Raw genomic sequence first — 17,308 nt, forward strand, 5'->3', positions numbered from 1 at the left:
GCCAGACCGTACCTATCCACAGGATTATTATTAATTTATATAGCACCATTGATTCCATGGTGCTGTACAAGAGACGGGGTTACTTCAAAATACAAATATAATTTACAGTAAACTAACAATGACAGACTGGTACAGAGGGGAGAGGACCCTGCTCTTGCGGGCTTACATTCTACAGGATGGTGGGGAAGGAGACAGTAGGTCGGGGGTTGCAGTAGCTCAGATGGTGTTGAGTTGGCCGTGTGGTCATTGCAGGTTGTAAGATTTTTTGAAGAGATGGGTTTTCAGGTTCCGTCTGAAGGATCCAAATATGGTGGATAACCAGACGTGTTTGGGGCACAGAATTCCAGAGGATGGGGGATATTCGGGAGAAATCTTGGAGGCGATTGGGTGAGGAGCGAATAAGTGAGGAGGAGAGAAGGAGGTTTTGGGAGGATCGGAGATTATGTGAGGAAAGATATTGAGAGATTAGTTCGGAAATATGCGGAGGAGAAAGGTTATGGATGGCTGATAGATGATAAATGTATGATTGCAGGGGTCCGGCTGAATTAGATCTCCATTCTTCACTGATCCTTGGAACTGTCATGATCCAAGGTGGATCTGACAAGTAAATGGACAAAGTGAACTTTTTTTCCTTTGGCTTGGTGCCAAAGTGGTGTGATTGCCCCCGGTGGCCATTAGAATTATTACACGTGGTGTCGTTCATTCTAAGTTGCCCCGGTGGTGGTGAGCGGTAGTGCACTTTAGTCACTTTGGCTTAATGTGCACGTAATTATAAATCAGGTGTGAGGCTCTATAAAAGAGAGTCAGGTGTGTTCAATCACTGTTGGTGATATTGTGAGTTAGTCATTCTCAAGGAAGCCTGGGTGAAAGAAGGAGCTGAATGAGAGTCCTGGGCAGCCCAGCCAGAGGGGTTGAGTCAGCTATGGAGTCTGGATGGAGGGCTGGCATGGCGTGGTGGAGTCGCAGTTTATGGTGTCAGCAGGAGGTGCTTGCATGGCTTGGTGGAGTGGCAACGATGGTGAGAGTTGCACTCAGCATGCTGGACTTGGTTGCTGAAAACTGGACTCAAGCATGCTGGACTTTTTGGCAGAAGCTGGACTCATCTTTGGGACTCTGGGCAGCTGCAACTGGTGGTGGACTCTGCTCCAAGGCTGCACTATGGTGATGGATCCGGTTATGGTGATGGATCCGGGTGGAGGAGAAGATGCACGCAGGTGGTGGGCTCTGTTGCTAGGAGCGTACGCAACAGAGCAAAGCTAAGTGGTGTTCCCCCTGTATTGTCATTTTCCTCATGTGTGTTTACTGCAATGGTGGGATTAGTTTCCGCACCGACCAATTCCCTAGTGAGGGTTTAGGTGCAGGGCGAGTCAGGGTTTGAGGTACGCGTGCGTCGCCTGGTGCGGAACCGGCATAGGGAACGTTAGGAGTGCAGGGACACTGGCTCAGGGGAGTACAGGAGGTTTCCACTTCCCTATTCCCTATCGCAGGGCCCACCATTGTTATTGTTACCCAGGTTCCCCTATATTATTTAATTTCGCCTTACTGGAGGCGGGGTTTCCAGACTATTGTATAAATACGTGTAATACCTAAATTCGCCAGTTGGAGGCGGTGTATCCAGCTGTACGTCTTATTATTTAAATTCGCCCAACTGGAGGCGGTGTATCCAGGGTCACGTGTGTCTGTGTCATATGGGTTCGCCTTGCGGTACTCGCTGCGTCCAGACACACGTGACCGTGACAGGAACTGGGGGAAGCCAAAAAGTCTCCCGCATAAATGAAGCATTAAAGCAGTAGTCTTATATACTCACTAATTTTTCACTCACACATGAAAATTTGGTGCAGGATCTTTGCCAGTACCTGATGGGCCCAGAGCATCTACTGCCTAGGGGGTCACTCTGCCCTGGTTTAAATTTGCGCATTGCATGCATAGCGTAAGCTCAGGAGCTCATCCCTCTCCATACAGTGTGAGTGCCGGCTGCATTGTACAGCCAGTACCCACGTCTAGTGGCTGCAAACAGAGCAATATGATCGCAGTGGTTTTGCAGCATTTTGAAAATGGAAGGAAGGATGACCAGTAAAAAAGGGAGAACAGTAAAAAAAAAAATAAATTAAATATTAACTAAATATTAAAAAACATATGTATAAAAGTTCATATCCCCTTTTCTCTTCACGTAAATAATTGAAATTAAAAAAAGTAAAAAAAATAACAAAATAAAGAAACTAATAGCTAATAGATAACTAATAGAAAGCTAATATAATATCATAATATTTATTCCATAGGAAGAACGTCTAAAAGAATTGAAATGACAGAAAACTAGTTTTTTGTGGGTGGAAAAGAATTAAGGACCCCAAAAATAATAGTAATAATAAAATGTATAGCTCATCCTGCAAAATGCAAATATATCAACTGAAAAATACAAAAGTAACAGCTCTTGGAAGGCGAGGAGGGAAAATCAAAAGTGAATAAGTGTGTTATAAACCTTGATCTGGCACAGCTTTGGAGGTCCCACTTTTTACGTGCCCTGTGTAGGACCCAAAAGTCAGCCCCCCAGCAGTCATCTATTTATCCGTGATACTTTGCTATTTTTAGGACAACCCCTTTAGGAGAAAGTAAAGAAAACTATATCTAATACATCACAAATGCAATATTTTATATTCAATATGTTAAGAAAAGATCTGGTTCATGACTTATGCCTTTAAGTTTGCAACCGTCTGCCCACACATGTCAGTAAGGAAAGATGAATTTTAGACATGTTTGCACCTTTTTTTTTTCACTTTTCCCACTAGTTGCTAAGCAACAGCCACGGCGGATAAATCCGGCAATATCTCCACATTCTTTTATCATCCTAAATTATTAAAACACTAGCTGAAGAGCCCGGCGCTGCCCGGGCATAGTAACCAACTGTGGTTAGTTATGGCAAATTATAATTATCCTCCATCCCATAGTCCCGTGCCCATATACCCATCACACATCCTCCATCCCATAGGCCCGTGCCCATATACCCATCATACATATCCTCCATCCCATAGTCCCGCGCCCATATACCCATCACACATCCTCCATCCCATAGTCCCGTGCCCATATACCCATCACACATCCTCCATCCCATAGGCCCGTGCCCATATACCCATCATACATATCCTCCATCCCATAGTCGAGTGCCCATATACCCATCATACATATCCTCCATCCCATAGTCCCGTGCCCATATACCCATCACACATCCTCCATCCCATAGGCCCGTGCCCATATACCCATCATACATATCCTCCATCCCATAGTCGAGTGCCCATATACCCATCACACATCCTCCATCCCATAGTCCCATGCCCATATACCCGTCATACATATCCGCCATCCCATAGTCCCGTGCCCATATACCCATCACACATCCCATAGTCCAGTGCCCATATACCCGTCATACATATCCTCCATCCCATAGTCCCGTGCCCATATACCCATCACACATTCTCCATCCCATAGTCCCGTGCCCATATACATATCCACCATCCCATAGTCCCATTCCCATATACCTGTCATACATATCCACCATCTCATAGTCCCGTGCCCATATACCTGTCAAACATATCCTCCATCCCATAGTCAAGTGCCCATATACCCATCACACATCCTCCATCCCATAGTCCCATGCCCATATACCCATCATACATATTCTCCATCCGATAGTCGAGTGCTCATATATCCATCACACATCTTCCATCCCATAGTCCCGTGCCCATATACCCATCATACATATTCGCCATCCCATAGTTGAGTGTCCATATACCCATCACACATCCTTCATCTCATAGTCCCATGCCCATATACCCATCATACATATCCTCCATCCCATAGTCGAGTGCCCATATACCCATCATACATCCTCCATCCCATAGGCCCGTGCCCATATACCCATCATACATATCCTCCATCCCATAGTCGAGTGCCCATATACCCATCACACATCCTCCATCCCATAGTCCCATGCCCATATACCCATCATACATATCCGCCATCCCATAGTCCCGTGCCCTTATACCCATCACACATCCCATAGTCCAGTGCCCATATACCCGTCATACATATCCTCCATCCCACAGTCCCGTGCCCATATACCCATCACACATTCTCCATCCCATAGTCCCGTGCCCATATACATATCCACCATCCCATAGTCCCATTCCCATATACCTGTCATACATATCCACCATCTCATAGTCCCGTGCCCATATACCTGTCAAACATATCCTCCATCCCATAGTCAAGTGCCCATATACCCATCACACATCCTCCATCCCATAGTCCCATGCCCATATACCCATCATACATATTCTCCATCCGATAGTCGAGTGCTCATATATCCATCACACATACTCCATCCCATAGTCCCGTGCCCATATACCCATCATACATATTCGCCATCCCATAGTCGAGTGTCCATATACTATGCCCATATACCCATCATACATATCCTCCATCCCATAGTCCTGTGCCCATATACCCATCATACATATCCTCCATCCCATAGTCCTGTGCCCATATACCCATCATATATATCCTCCATCCCATAGTCCCGTGCCCATATACCCATCATACATATCCTCCATCCCATAGTCCAGTGCCCATATACCCATCATACATATCTTCCATCCCATAGTCTTGTGCCCATTAGCTGAAGAGCCCGGCGTTGCCCGGGCATAATAACTAACTGTGGCTAGTTATAAATTATAATGATTATCCTCCATCCCATATTCCCTTGCCCATATACCCATCATACATATCCTCCATCCCACAGTCCAGTGCCCATATAGCCATCATACATATCCGCCATCACATAGTCCTGTGACAATATACCCATCATACATATCCACATCCCATAGTCCCGTGCCCATATACCCATAATATGTATCTGCCATCCCATAGTCCAGTGCCCATATACCCATCACACATCCTCCTTCCCGTAGTCCCGTGCCCATATACCCATCATACATCCTCCATCACATAGTCCCATGCCCATATACCAATCATACATATCCTCCATCCCATAGTCCCATGCCCATATAACCATCATACATATCCTCCATCCCATAGTTCCGTGCCCATATACCCAATATGACATCATCTTCGCCATGGCAAACTATTATGACATCATCGTCACCATGGCAACCGTTATGACATAACCGTCACTATTACAACCCATTATGACATCAGCCTCACCATGGCAACCATTATAACATCATAATGTGGGGCGGGGCTTGATACACACATACCTACACACACATACACTCATTTTTATACATATACTAGCTGAATAGTCCTGTGCCCATATACCCATCATACATATCCTCCATCCCATAGTCCCATGCCCATATACCCATCATACATATCCTCCATCCCATAGTTCAGTGCCCATATACCCATCATACATATCCTCCATCCCATAGTCTCGTGCCCATTAGCTGTAGAGCCCGGCGTTACCCGGGCATAATAACTAACTGTGGCTTGTTATAACAAATTATAATGATTATCCTCCATCCCATAGTCTCGTGCCCATATACCCATGACACATCCTCCATCCCATAGTTCCGTGCCCATATACCCAATATGACATCATCTTCGCCATGGCAACCTATTATGACATCATCATCTCCATGGCAACCGTTATGACATAACCGTCACCATTGCAACCCATTATGACATCAGCGTTGCCATGGCAACTATTATGACATCATAATGCGGGGCAGGGTTTGATACACACACACACATATACACACACACGCACACACACACATACACACACACACATACACTCAGCTTTATATATATAGATGTATCAGACCGCATGAAGGCTAAGCAAAGTGTTTTTCTGACGACATTTCTTTCATCTAATATATAATCTCAAAGTGTGTATGTATGTATGTATGTATGTGTGTGTGTGTGTGTGTGTGTGTGTGTGTGTGTGTGTATGTGTGTATGTCCGGGATAGGCATCCGCACCGTCGCAGCTACTGCCACAAAATTTGGCACAGTCACACGTCTGGACCCCGAGAGCGTCCTAAGCTATGTTGTGAGGCGAAATTTTAACCCTGCGCATTCCAATTCACCAAACAATTTTGCCCCATCTACATGGGGGGAAAAGTGTGTGCGCGTCAAGCCCCGCCCCTCATTGTGATGTCACAATGCCCCTATTTGCATACTGGGGAAGCAGTGTTTTCGTATTAAGCCCCGCCCTTCATTATGATGTCACAATGGTTGCCATGGCGACGCTGATGTCATCAAAGGTTGCAAGGCCTGCCGCCGCTCATTATGATGTCATAATGGTTGACTATGGAATGGAGGATGTGTGATGAGTATATGGGCACGGGACTATGGGATGGAGGATATGTATATGGGCACGGGACTATGGGATGGAGGATATGTATGATGGATATATGGGCACTGGACTATAGGATGGAGGATATGTATGATGGGTATATGGGCACGGGACTTTGAGATGGAGGATATGTATGATGGGTATATGGGCACGGGACTATGGGATGGAGGATGTGTGATGGGTATATGGGCACTGGACTATAGGATGGAGGATATGTATGATGGGTATATGGGCACGGGACTTTGAGATGGAGGATATGTATGATGGGTATATGGGCACGGGACTATGGGATAGAGGATATGTATGATGGGTATATGGGCATGGGACTATGGGATGGAGAATATGTATGATGGGTATATGGGCACGGGACTATGGGATGGAGGATATGTATGATGGGTATATGGGCTTGGGACTATGGGATGGAGAATATGTATGATGGGTATATGGGCATGGGACTATGAGATGAAGGATGTGTGATGGGTATATGGGCACAGGACTATGGGATGGAGGATATGTATGATGGGTATATGGGCACGGGACTATGGGATGGCGGATATGTATGATGGGTATATGGGCACGGGACTATGGGATGGCGGATATGTATGATGGGTATATGGGCACGGGACTATGGGATGGAGGATATGTATGATGGGTATATGGGCATGGGACTATGGGATGGCGGATATGTATGATGGGTATATGGGCACGGGACTATGGGATGGAGGATATGTATGATGGGTATATGGGCATGGGACTATGGGATGGAGAATATGTATGATGGGTATATGGGCATGGGACTATGAGATGAAGGATGTGTGATGGGTATATGGGCACAGGACTATGGGATGGAGGATATGTATGATGGGTATATGGGCACGGGACTATGGGATGGAGGATATGTATGATGGGTATATGGGCACAGGACTATGGGATGGAGGATATGTATTATGGGTATATGGGCACAGGACTATTCAGCTAGTATATATCTAATATATAAAGCTCAACGTGTGTATGTATGTGTGTGTGTGTATGTGTGTGTGTGTGTATGTATGTGTGTATGTATGTATGTATGTATGTATATGTGTGTGTGTGTGTGTGTGTGTATGTGTGTATGTCCGGGATAGGCATCCGCACCGTCGCAGCTACAGCCACAAAATTTGGCACAGTCACACGTCTGGACCCCGAGAGCGTCCTAAGCTATGTTGTGAAGCGAAATTTTAACCCCGCGTGTTCCAATTCACCAAACAATTTTGCCCCTATCTACATACTGGGGAAAAAGTGTGTGCGCGTCAAGCCCCGCCCCTCACTATGATGTCATAATGCCCCTATCTGCATACTGGGGAAAAAGTGTGTGCGCCTCAAACCCCGCCCCTCATTATGATGTCACAATGGTTGCCATGGCGAGGCTGATGTCATCATAGGTTGCAAGCCCCGCCACCGCTCATTATGATGTCATAATGGTTGACTATGGGATGGAGGATGTGTGATGGGTATATGGGCACTGGACTATGGGATGAGGATATGTATGACGGGTATATGGGCACGGGACTATGGGATGGTGGATATGTATATGGGCACGGGACTATGGGATGGAGGATGTGTGATGGGTATATGGGCACTCCACTATGGGATGGAGGATATGTATGACGGGTATATGGGCACGGGACTATAAGATGGCGGATATGTATGATGGGTATATGGGCATTGGACTATGAGATGAAGGATGTGTGATGGGTATATGGGCACTCGACTATGGGATGGTGAATATGTATGATGGGTATATGGGCACGGGACTATGGGATGGCAGATATGTATGATGGGTATATGGCCACGGGCCTATGGGATGGCGGATATGTATGATGGGTATATGGGTACTCGACTATAGGATGGTGAAAATGTATGATGGGTATATGGGCATGGGACTATGGGATGGAGGATGTGTGATGGTATATGGGCATGGGATTATGGGATGGAGGATGTGTGATGGTATATTGGCATGGGACTATGGGATGGAGGATGTGTGATGGGTATATAGGCACTGGACTATGGGATGGTCATATGTATGATGGGTATATGGGCATGGGACTATGCGATGAAGAATGTGTGATGGGTATATGGGCACTGGACTGTGGGATGGAGGATATGTATGATGGGTATATGGGCATGGGACTATGGGATGGAGGATGTGTGATGGGTATATGGGCACTCGACTATGGGATGGAGGATATGTATGATGGGTATATGGGCACGGGACTATGGGATGGAGGATATGTATTATGGGTATATGGGCATGGGACTTTGGGATGGAGGGTAATTATAATTTGTTATAACTAACCACAGTTAGTTACTTTGCCTGGGCAGCGCCGGGCTCTTCAGCTAGTATATACAGTGCCTACAAGTAGTATTCAACCCCCTGCAGATTTAGCAGGTTTGATAAGATGCAAATAAGTTAGAGCCTTCAAACTTCACACAAGAGCAGGATTTATTAACAGATGCATAAATCTTACAAACCAAAAAGTTATGTTGCTCAGTTAAATTTTAATACATTTTAAACATACAAGTGTGGGTCAATTATTATTCAACCCCTAGGTTTAATATTTTGTGGAATAACCCTTGTTTGCAATTACAGCTAATAATCGTCTTTTATAAGACCTGATCAGGCCGGCACAGGTCTCTGGAGTTATCTTGGCCCACTCCTCCATGCAGATCTTCTCCAAGTTATCTAGGTTCTTTGGGTGTCTCATGTGGACTTTTTTCTTGAGCTCCTTCCACAAGTTTTCATTTGGGTTAAGGTCAGGAGACTGACTAGGCCACTCCAACACCTTGATTTTTTGCCTCTTGAACCAGGCCTTGGTTTTCTTGGCTGTGTGCTTTGGGTCGTTGTCTTGTTGAAAGATGAAATGACGACCCATCTTAAGATCCTTGATGGAGGAGCGGAGGTTCTTGGCCAAAATCTCCAGGTAGGCCGTTCTATCCATCTTCCCATGGATGCGGCCTAGATGGCCAGGCCCCTTGGATGAGAAACAGCCCCACAGCATGATGCTGCCATCACCATGCTTGACTGTAGGGATGGTATTCTTGGGGTCGTATGCAGTGCCATCCAGTCTCCAAACGTCATGTGTGTGGTTGGCACCAAAGATCTCGATCTTGGTCTCATCAGACCAGAGAACCTTGAACCAGTCTGTCTCAGAGTCCTCCAAGTGATCATGAGCAAACTGTAGACGAGCCTTGACATGACGCTTTGAAAGTAAAGGTACCTTACGGGCTCGTCTGGAACGGAGACCATTGCGGTGGAGTACGTTACTTATGGTATTGACTGAAACCAATGTCCCCACTGCCATGAGATCTTCCCGGAGCTCCTTCCTTGTTGTCCTTGGGTTAGCCTTGACTCTTCGGACAAGCCTGGCCTCGGCACGGGAGGAAACTTTCAAAGGCTGTCCAGGCCGTGGAAGGCTAACAGTAGTTCCATAAGCCTTCCACTTCCGGATGATGCTCCCAACAGTGGAGACAGGTAGGCCCAACTCCTTGGAAAGGGTTTTGTACCCCTTGCCAGCCTTGTGACCCTCCACGACCTTGTCTCTGATGGCCTTGGAATGCTCCTTTGTCTTTCCCATGTTGACCATGTATGAGTGCTGTTCACAAGTTTGGGGAGGGTCTTAAATAGTCAGAAAAGGCTGGAAAAACAGATAATTAATCAAAACATGTGAAGCTCATTGTTCTTTGTGCCTGAAATACTTCTTAATACTTTAGGGGAACCAAACAGAATTCTGGTGGTTTGAGGGGTTGAATAATAAATGACCCTCTGAATAAACGTTTCACAATTTAAAAAAAAATTAAACAAAGAAATAACATTCTTTTTTGCTGCAGTGCATTTCACACTTCCAGGCTGATCTACAGTCCAAATGTCACAATGCCAAGTTAATTCTGAATGTGTAAACCTGCTAAATCTGCAGGGGGTTGAATACTACTTGTAGGCACTGTATATAAAAATGAGTGTATGTGTGTGTAGATATGTGTGTATCAAGCCACGCCCACTCCACCTAGCCCCGCTGATGATGTCATAATCATTTGATGATATCACAATCAATCAATGATGTCATAATCAACTGATGATGTCCCAATTATTCAATGATATCATAATCATTTGATGATGTCATAATCAACTGATGATGTCCCCGCTATGCGGAGTGGGTGGGGCTATGTGAAGTGGGCATGGCTTGATACACACATATACACATACACTCCTATGGGATGGAGGATGTGTGATGGCTATATAAGCATGGGGGAGGATGTGTGATGGGTATATGGGCACGGGACTATGGGATGGAGGATATGTGTGATGGGTATATGGGCATTGGACTATGGGATGGAGGATATGTATGATGGGTATATGGGCATTGGACTATGGGACTCCCTGCTACCTACCTGCAGGGAGCTGGCTGCCAATCAGCATGACATTGCTAGTCACGCCCCATTGACAGAATAGCCCAAAAGAGGACAAGCTTCTCTGTTGACGTTGAGCAGCTGAATCGCCTGCACGAGCGGTCAGTGATCGCACAGATAGAACATGCAGGTAGTTAGCAACTACTGTACCTGCCTGTAAGTTTTTAGACCCATAGAAAGAAAAAGTCCTGGATAAACCCTTAAAGGCATGGGATCCTGCACAGACATCTATCGAGCACCCATCGAACCCCTCTATAACGCTGCCATGGGGTGCACATTCTAGACTTCATAGGAGACTATAATTTTTCCTTTTATAGGATTAGGAATTTGTAATTTTCCAAAATACTGTGGCATTTCAGTATATAGAACAAGTGTTCAAACAATCCTACGGAGACTAAAAACAATAGTGAAAAGTTGAAAAGAAAAGTTTTCAAAATATAAAAAATAAATAATAATAATAATCTTTATTTAATCTTTATTTTTATATAGCGCTAACATATTCCGCATCGCTTTACAGTGTGCACACATTATCATCGCTGTCCCCGATGGGGCTCACAATCTAAATTCCCTATCAGCATGTTTTTTTTGGAATGTGGGAGGAAACCGGAGAACCCGGAGGAAACCCATGCAAACACGGGGAGAACATACAAAAATAATAAAACATTACAATTCAAATCAACCCCCTCCTCTCATTCCTTTACAAAAAATAAAGAATTAAAAAAAAAAATCACAAAACTCCTATCTATTATATCTAAAATTATTCACCCAGTAGAGTGAAAAATATTGAAAAGTCGCTGCTCCTCCCTGCAAAAAAAAAGAAATCAGAACCCGATATGTACTCAAAAATGGTACCAATAAAAACGTCAATTTGCCACGCAAAATACAAGCACTCACAGAGCTCCATTGACAGAAAAAAAAATAAAAACAATTACCGGACTCAGAAAATGGTGACACAAGTCAATTTTTCTTTTTACAAATTTCAGATTTTTTTTTTAATCACTTAAAAAAACACAAAACTATATTCCGTAGGTTTGGTATTGCTATAACTGTAATAATTGTACTCACCTGGAGAATCATGTGGTTAGGCCATTTTTACTGCACAATGATCACCATTAAAACAAAACCCAGAAAACAACGGTGGAATTGAGTTTTTAAAAAACAAAACAAAAACAAAACATTTTACAGTACATAGATTATTATTCTTGTTTTCCAGATAAAAAAAAGTAACCTCCCATTTGGCTATGCTGATTGAAAAATAAAAAAGTTCTGATTCTTAGAAGAAAGTGAAGGAGATTTTGGATGCAAAAAAAATGAAAATTGGGAAGGATTATAGGGGTATTCCGAAAAAATAAAAATGTATCATTTAACCCATGATGGTACAATACATTCAAGGTCAGTATTAGTCTGTATGGGACCACCACCAATCTCACAATCAAAGTTGGGAGGAGTTTGAAAGAAGCAGAGGTCACTAATATGACCTTCCATTCAATCAAAGCCTATGGCACTGAAGAATTGGTGGGGTCCCAGTGGTAATCCCCCCACCAAGTAGTATGTAGAAAAATATAGTAGTAGTAGAAAATAATGCTGTATCATGTCAAGGGAAAACATGCAAAAGTTAATATAGTCACAAATTTATTATTTTTTTGCTTTGTACATTTTCAGAAAATGATGTTTGTATTTTTTGCATCTGACTGCCAGGAATCTGTGGTCCATTCACAGGTTTTCCCTGTGTAAGGCTAGTTTCAGACTAGCGTTTCCGGGCGCAGTGCAGAGCCGTCGCTAAGCTCCGCCCCTGGCCGCGCCCCCTCTGCTCAGTTCCTCCTCTGATCGCATGACGTTGGGTACGCTATTCGTGCGCTGGCACACTTTTGCAGCTCCAGCGCCAAAAGGGCGGATGCGCCGGCAAAACCCATCCTTCGTGATAATATATATGAATCTAATGAGAATGTAGAGTCCCTGTGGGTGGAGATAAGGGGAGGGGGGAAAAATAATAAATTACTGATAGGGGTTTGTTATAAGCCTCCAAAAATAATGGAAGCAACAGAGAATATCCTCATCAAGCAAATAGATGAAGCTGCGACTCAAGGAGAAGTCATTATTATGGGGGACTTCAACTACCCTGAAATACATTGGGGAACAGAAACCTGCAGTTCCAGCAAAGGCAATAGGTTTTTGACAACTATGAGAGACAATTACCTTTCACAACTAGTTCAGGACCCAACAAGAGGGGGGGGCACTGCTAGACCTAATATTAACCAACAGGCCAGACCGCATATCAAATGTAAGGGTTGGGGGTGACTTGGGTAATAGTGACCACAAATTAATAAGTTTTCATGTATCCTTTAATAAGATGTGTAGTAGAAGGATTACAAGGACACTAAACTTCAGGAAAGCAAATTTCCAACGGATGAGAGATGATCTTGGTGCAATTAACTGGGACGATATCCTGAGACATAAAAATACACAAAGAAAATGGGAGACGTTTATTAGCATCCTGAATAGGACCTGTGCACAATATATACCGTATGGGAATAAACATGCGAGAAATAGGAGGAAACCACTATGGCTAAATAGAGCTGTAAGGGGGGCAATAAGAGATAAAAATAAAGCATTTAAAGAATTAAAGCAAGTAGGTAGTGATGAGGCATTAAATAAATACAGAAGATTAAATAAATTCTGTAAAAAGCAAATCAAGACAGCAAAGATTGAGACAGAGAGACTCATTGCCAGAGAAAGTAAAAATAATCCCAAAATATTCTTTAACTACATAAATAGTAAGAAGCTAAAAAATGATAGTGTTGGCCCCCTTAAAAATAGTCTGGGTGAAATGGTGGATGAGGATGAGGAAAAAGACAATATGCTAAATGACTTTTTTTCAACAGTATTTACACAAGAAAATCCCATGACAGATAACATGATCAGGGATAAAAATTCTCCATTAAATGTCACCTGCTTAACCCAGCAGGAAGTACGGCGGCGTCTACAAATCACTAAAATTGACAAATCCCCGGGCCCGAATGGGATACACCCCCCGAGTACTGAAGGAATTAAGCACAGTCATAGATAGACCATTATTTTTAATCTTTAAAGATTCCGTAATAACAGGGTCTGTACCACAGGACTGGCGTATGGCAAATGTGGTGCCAATATTCAAAAAGGGAACAAAAACTGAACTTGGAAATAATAGGCCAGTAAGTTTAACCTCAACTGTGGGTAAAATCCTGGAGGGTTTTCTAAGAGATACTATACTGGAGTATCTGAAGAATAACCTCATGACCCAATATCAACATGGGTTTACGAGGGACCGTTCCTGTCAGACTAATCTGATAAGCTTTTATGAAGAGGTAAGTTCCGGACTGGACCAATGGAATGCAGTGGACGTGGTGTACATGGCTTTTCAAAAGCTTTTGATAGGGTGCCACATAAAAGGTTGATATATAAAATGAGAACAATGGGGATAGGGGAAAATATGTGTAAGTGGGTTAAGGGCTGGCTCAGGGATAGGAAACAAAGGGTGGTTATTAATGGAGCACACTCGGACTGGGTCATGGTTAGCAGTGGGGTACCACAGGGGTCAGTATTGGGCCCGCTTCTTTTTAACATATTTATTAATGTCCTTGTAGGGGGCATAGAGAGTAGAATTTCAATGTTTGCAGATGACACTAAACTCTGCAGGGTAATCAGTACTGAGGAGTACAATTTTATATTACAGGAGTATTTATGTAAACTAGAAGCTTGGGCTGATAAATGGCAAATTAGCTTTAATGGGGATAAATGTAAGGTCATGCACTTGGGTAGAACGAACAAGATGTATAATTATGTGCTTAATTGTAAAACACTGGGCGAAACTGTCACTGAAAAAGACCTGGGTGTATGGGTGGACGACAAACTCACATTTAGTGGCCAGTGTCAGGCAGCTGCTGCAAAGGCAAATAAAATAAAAGGATGCATTAAAAGAGGCATAGATGCTCATGAGGAGAACATAATTTTACCTCTATATAAGTCACTAGTGCGACCACACTTAGAATACTGTGTACAGTTCTGGTCTCCGGTGTATAAGAAAGACACAGCTGAACTGGAGCGGGTGCAGAGAAGAGCGACCAAGGTTATTAGGGAACTGGGGGTCTGCAATACCAAGACAGGTTATTACACTTGGGGTTATTTAGCTTGGAGAATCGAAGGCTTAGGGGTGATCTTATTACAATGTATAAATATATGAGGGGACAATACCAAGACCTTTCTAATGATCTTTTTACTCTTAGACCTGTGACAGGGACAAGGGGGCATCCTCTACGTCTGGAGGAAAGAAAGTTTAAGCATGATCCAGGGAGCTAGTCTGATTGCCGTATGTGGAGTCGGGAAGGAATTTTTTTCCCCAATGTGAAGCTTACTGATTGCCACATGGGTTTTTTTTGCCTTCCTCTGGATCAACATGTTAGGGCAGGTTAGGATAGGATATGGGTTGAACTAGATCGACTTAAAGTCTTCCTTCAACCTTAATAACTATGTTACTATGTTACTAAGTGTGCCAGCGCACGACCAGCGTACCCAACGCTAAATATAGGGTATGCTGATCGCATGCAGCGTCATGCGATCAGAGGAGGAACTGACCGGAGAGGTCGCGGCCAGGGGCAGAGCTTATCGGCGGCCCTGCGCCCGGAAACGCTAGTCTGAAACTAGCCTAAGATGCCCAAGCGAGGTAGTACCCACTCGCTCTGGCATCCTACAGACAAGGGGCGTCTCAGTCTTGGTGTGTTGCTGTGCTGTGTATAGGGTGCTTCCCACATGTGGCCAGCAGGCCTGCTCTGAGTCCAGAAATCAATCTTCTGGAACCAGGACAGCAAACAATTTAGGAAAATGGCAGTCTGTACAGTATTTACAACCAGGTTTAAAAGATATGGCCCAATGGGTTGTCATCTTTCCCATAGGTACCGGATACAACTTTAGCCCTGGTTCTCGGGACATGTACCATATTCCCCTCTCTGGCTTTCCTAGCCCTTGGGGATCTTCCTCACTTCTAGCAGCATTTTTGGACTGTAATACCTTCCACCCCTTGTGGTCTGAGTCCATCCTTTGCAAGCTGAGTGTGCACCTGGCCCCCCACGTCCATCTCAAGGTTGCCCTTGCCCATTAGACGGAATCACATCTGCTTTCCCTAAAATTGAGCTCACGTTATCCCTAGCAACCCACTATTCCTGTTGCGTGTGCACTCCTTCCCTCGCATCCACTGCCTGTTACTTCCTGCCTCTGTGACTAGCACTCAGTTCCCCCTCCCAACTGGGCTGGCCTCTTCAGTTAACCCTGTCATAGCTAACTGCAGCCCCAAGGGATATTATACCTTTGCCACACAAATGCATCAAAATACATCTTAACCCTTAGGTGTCAGGGAGTAATCCGTTAACTCCCACCACTGTTACATTCCTCCACCACTTTTTAATCATGGTCGTCCCTGACCATGCCAGACCTCAAAAAGAAAAGATAGTACAGAGACAAGGCAGTTTAAACATCATTAACTTTATAAATCACAGACGAGTTGGTCTCCTTCTTAGAACTGGCCCTTCTCGGTTAAGGGCCCTGGAACAGCAGGTATGACAGTTCTTTACCTCTTTAGTAATATTGATCCTTCTTGGCAAGGACCCCAAAACAAAGTGTCCATGTCCATTAATAAGGCCCCTAGGCCAACACAAAACAATAGCCTCCAGTTGCGACACAGTCCAGAGCGGTACAATCCTGGTTGGAAAAGATTGTAAAGGAAAGGAACAATCCTTGGTATGAAAAACTCTCAAAACAGTCCTGATCAGTTCCTTATGCAGGGTAGGGTACTGCCCCTACAGAGATAAGCCACAATTTAGCAATTTTCAGCTGCTTCCTCCAACTCTGACTATTGGAGACCACCTGCCCTGTCATCTGATCAGGGCTTGGCTCGAGCCTTCCTCCTCTCCTCCATAAAAGCGGCCCAAGAGGTGGGAGATGATGGCCGCTTCCACTTCCATGGCTGGTCCGGGAATGTTTCGGGCCCAGGGTCGGCTTCTGCCGCATTCCCTCAGCCCACTTGGGTGGGCCCGTAGCTCACCACATTGAACTCCTGGATGAGCTGTACGGTGGCGGATCCAGTCCCCACCTCGGACCCAGCAAAGCAGACTCTCTCTTGGGCAAACCGGCAGCTTCGTCTCCTTAGCAGCCAAGACGGGTCCCTGTCCACTGTCCAGCCGATCTCCGGTTACCGGCTTCTCATTCGACTGATCTGGCTCTACCTTCTTAGTGTCGAATTCGCTCCCTCCTGCAGTTGGCCCAACCCCATTGGAACCTCCCTGGTCCATCTCAGTTGAGCCGCTTTGGCCTCCTTGGCCTTCTTCTGCTGGGCCCTTCAAATAAAAACCTCCCGATCTCGTTCCAACGTGTCCTCCCACGTATAGGGCCGTTCCACCTCTGCAGTGTACCACCCCCTCTGGCACTCGCACTTCACAAACTACACAATTTCTCCCGGATACAG

The 17,308-nt window shown here is 44.7% G+C and overlaps 1 protein-coding gene across 2 annotated transcripts in view; it reads right to left on the reverse strand.

Moving 5' to 3' along the window:
- Positions 1-17,308, reverse strand: part of AMOTL1 (angiomotin like 1) — a 192,029-nt gene that overhangs the window by 143,064 nt on the left and 31,657 nt on the right. The gene's annotated exons all lie outside the window — the stretch shown is intronic.

The sequence above is a fragment of the Dendrobates tinctorius genome, unplaced genomic scaffold (assembly GCF_039654945.1).
Source record: "Dendrobates tinctorius isolate UK_male_01 unplaced genomic scaffold, ASM3965494v1 ptg000075l, whole genome shotgun sequence".
Classification (NCBI taxonomy): domain Eukaryota; kingdom Metazoa; phylum Chordata; class Amphibia; order Anura; family Dendrobatidae; genus Dendrobates; species Dendrobates tinctorius.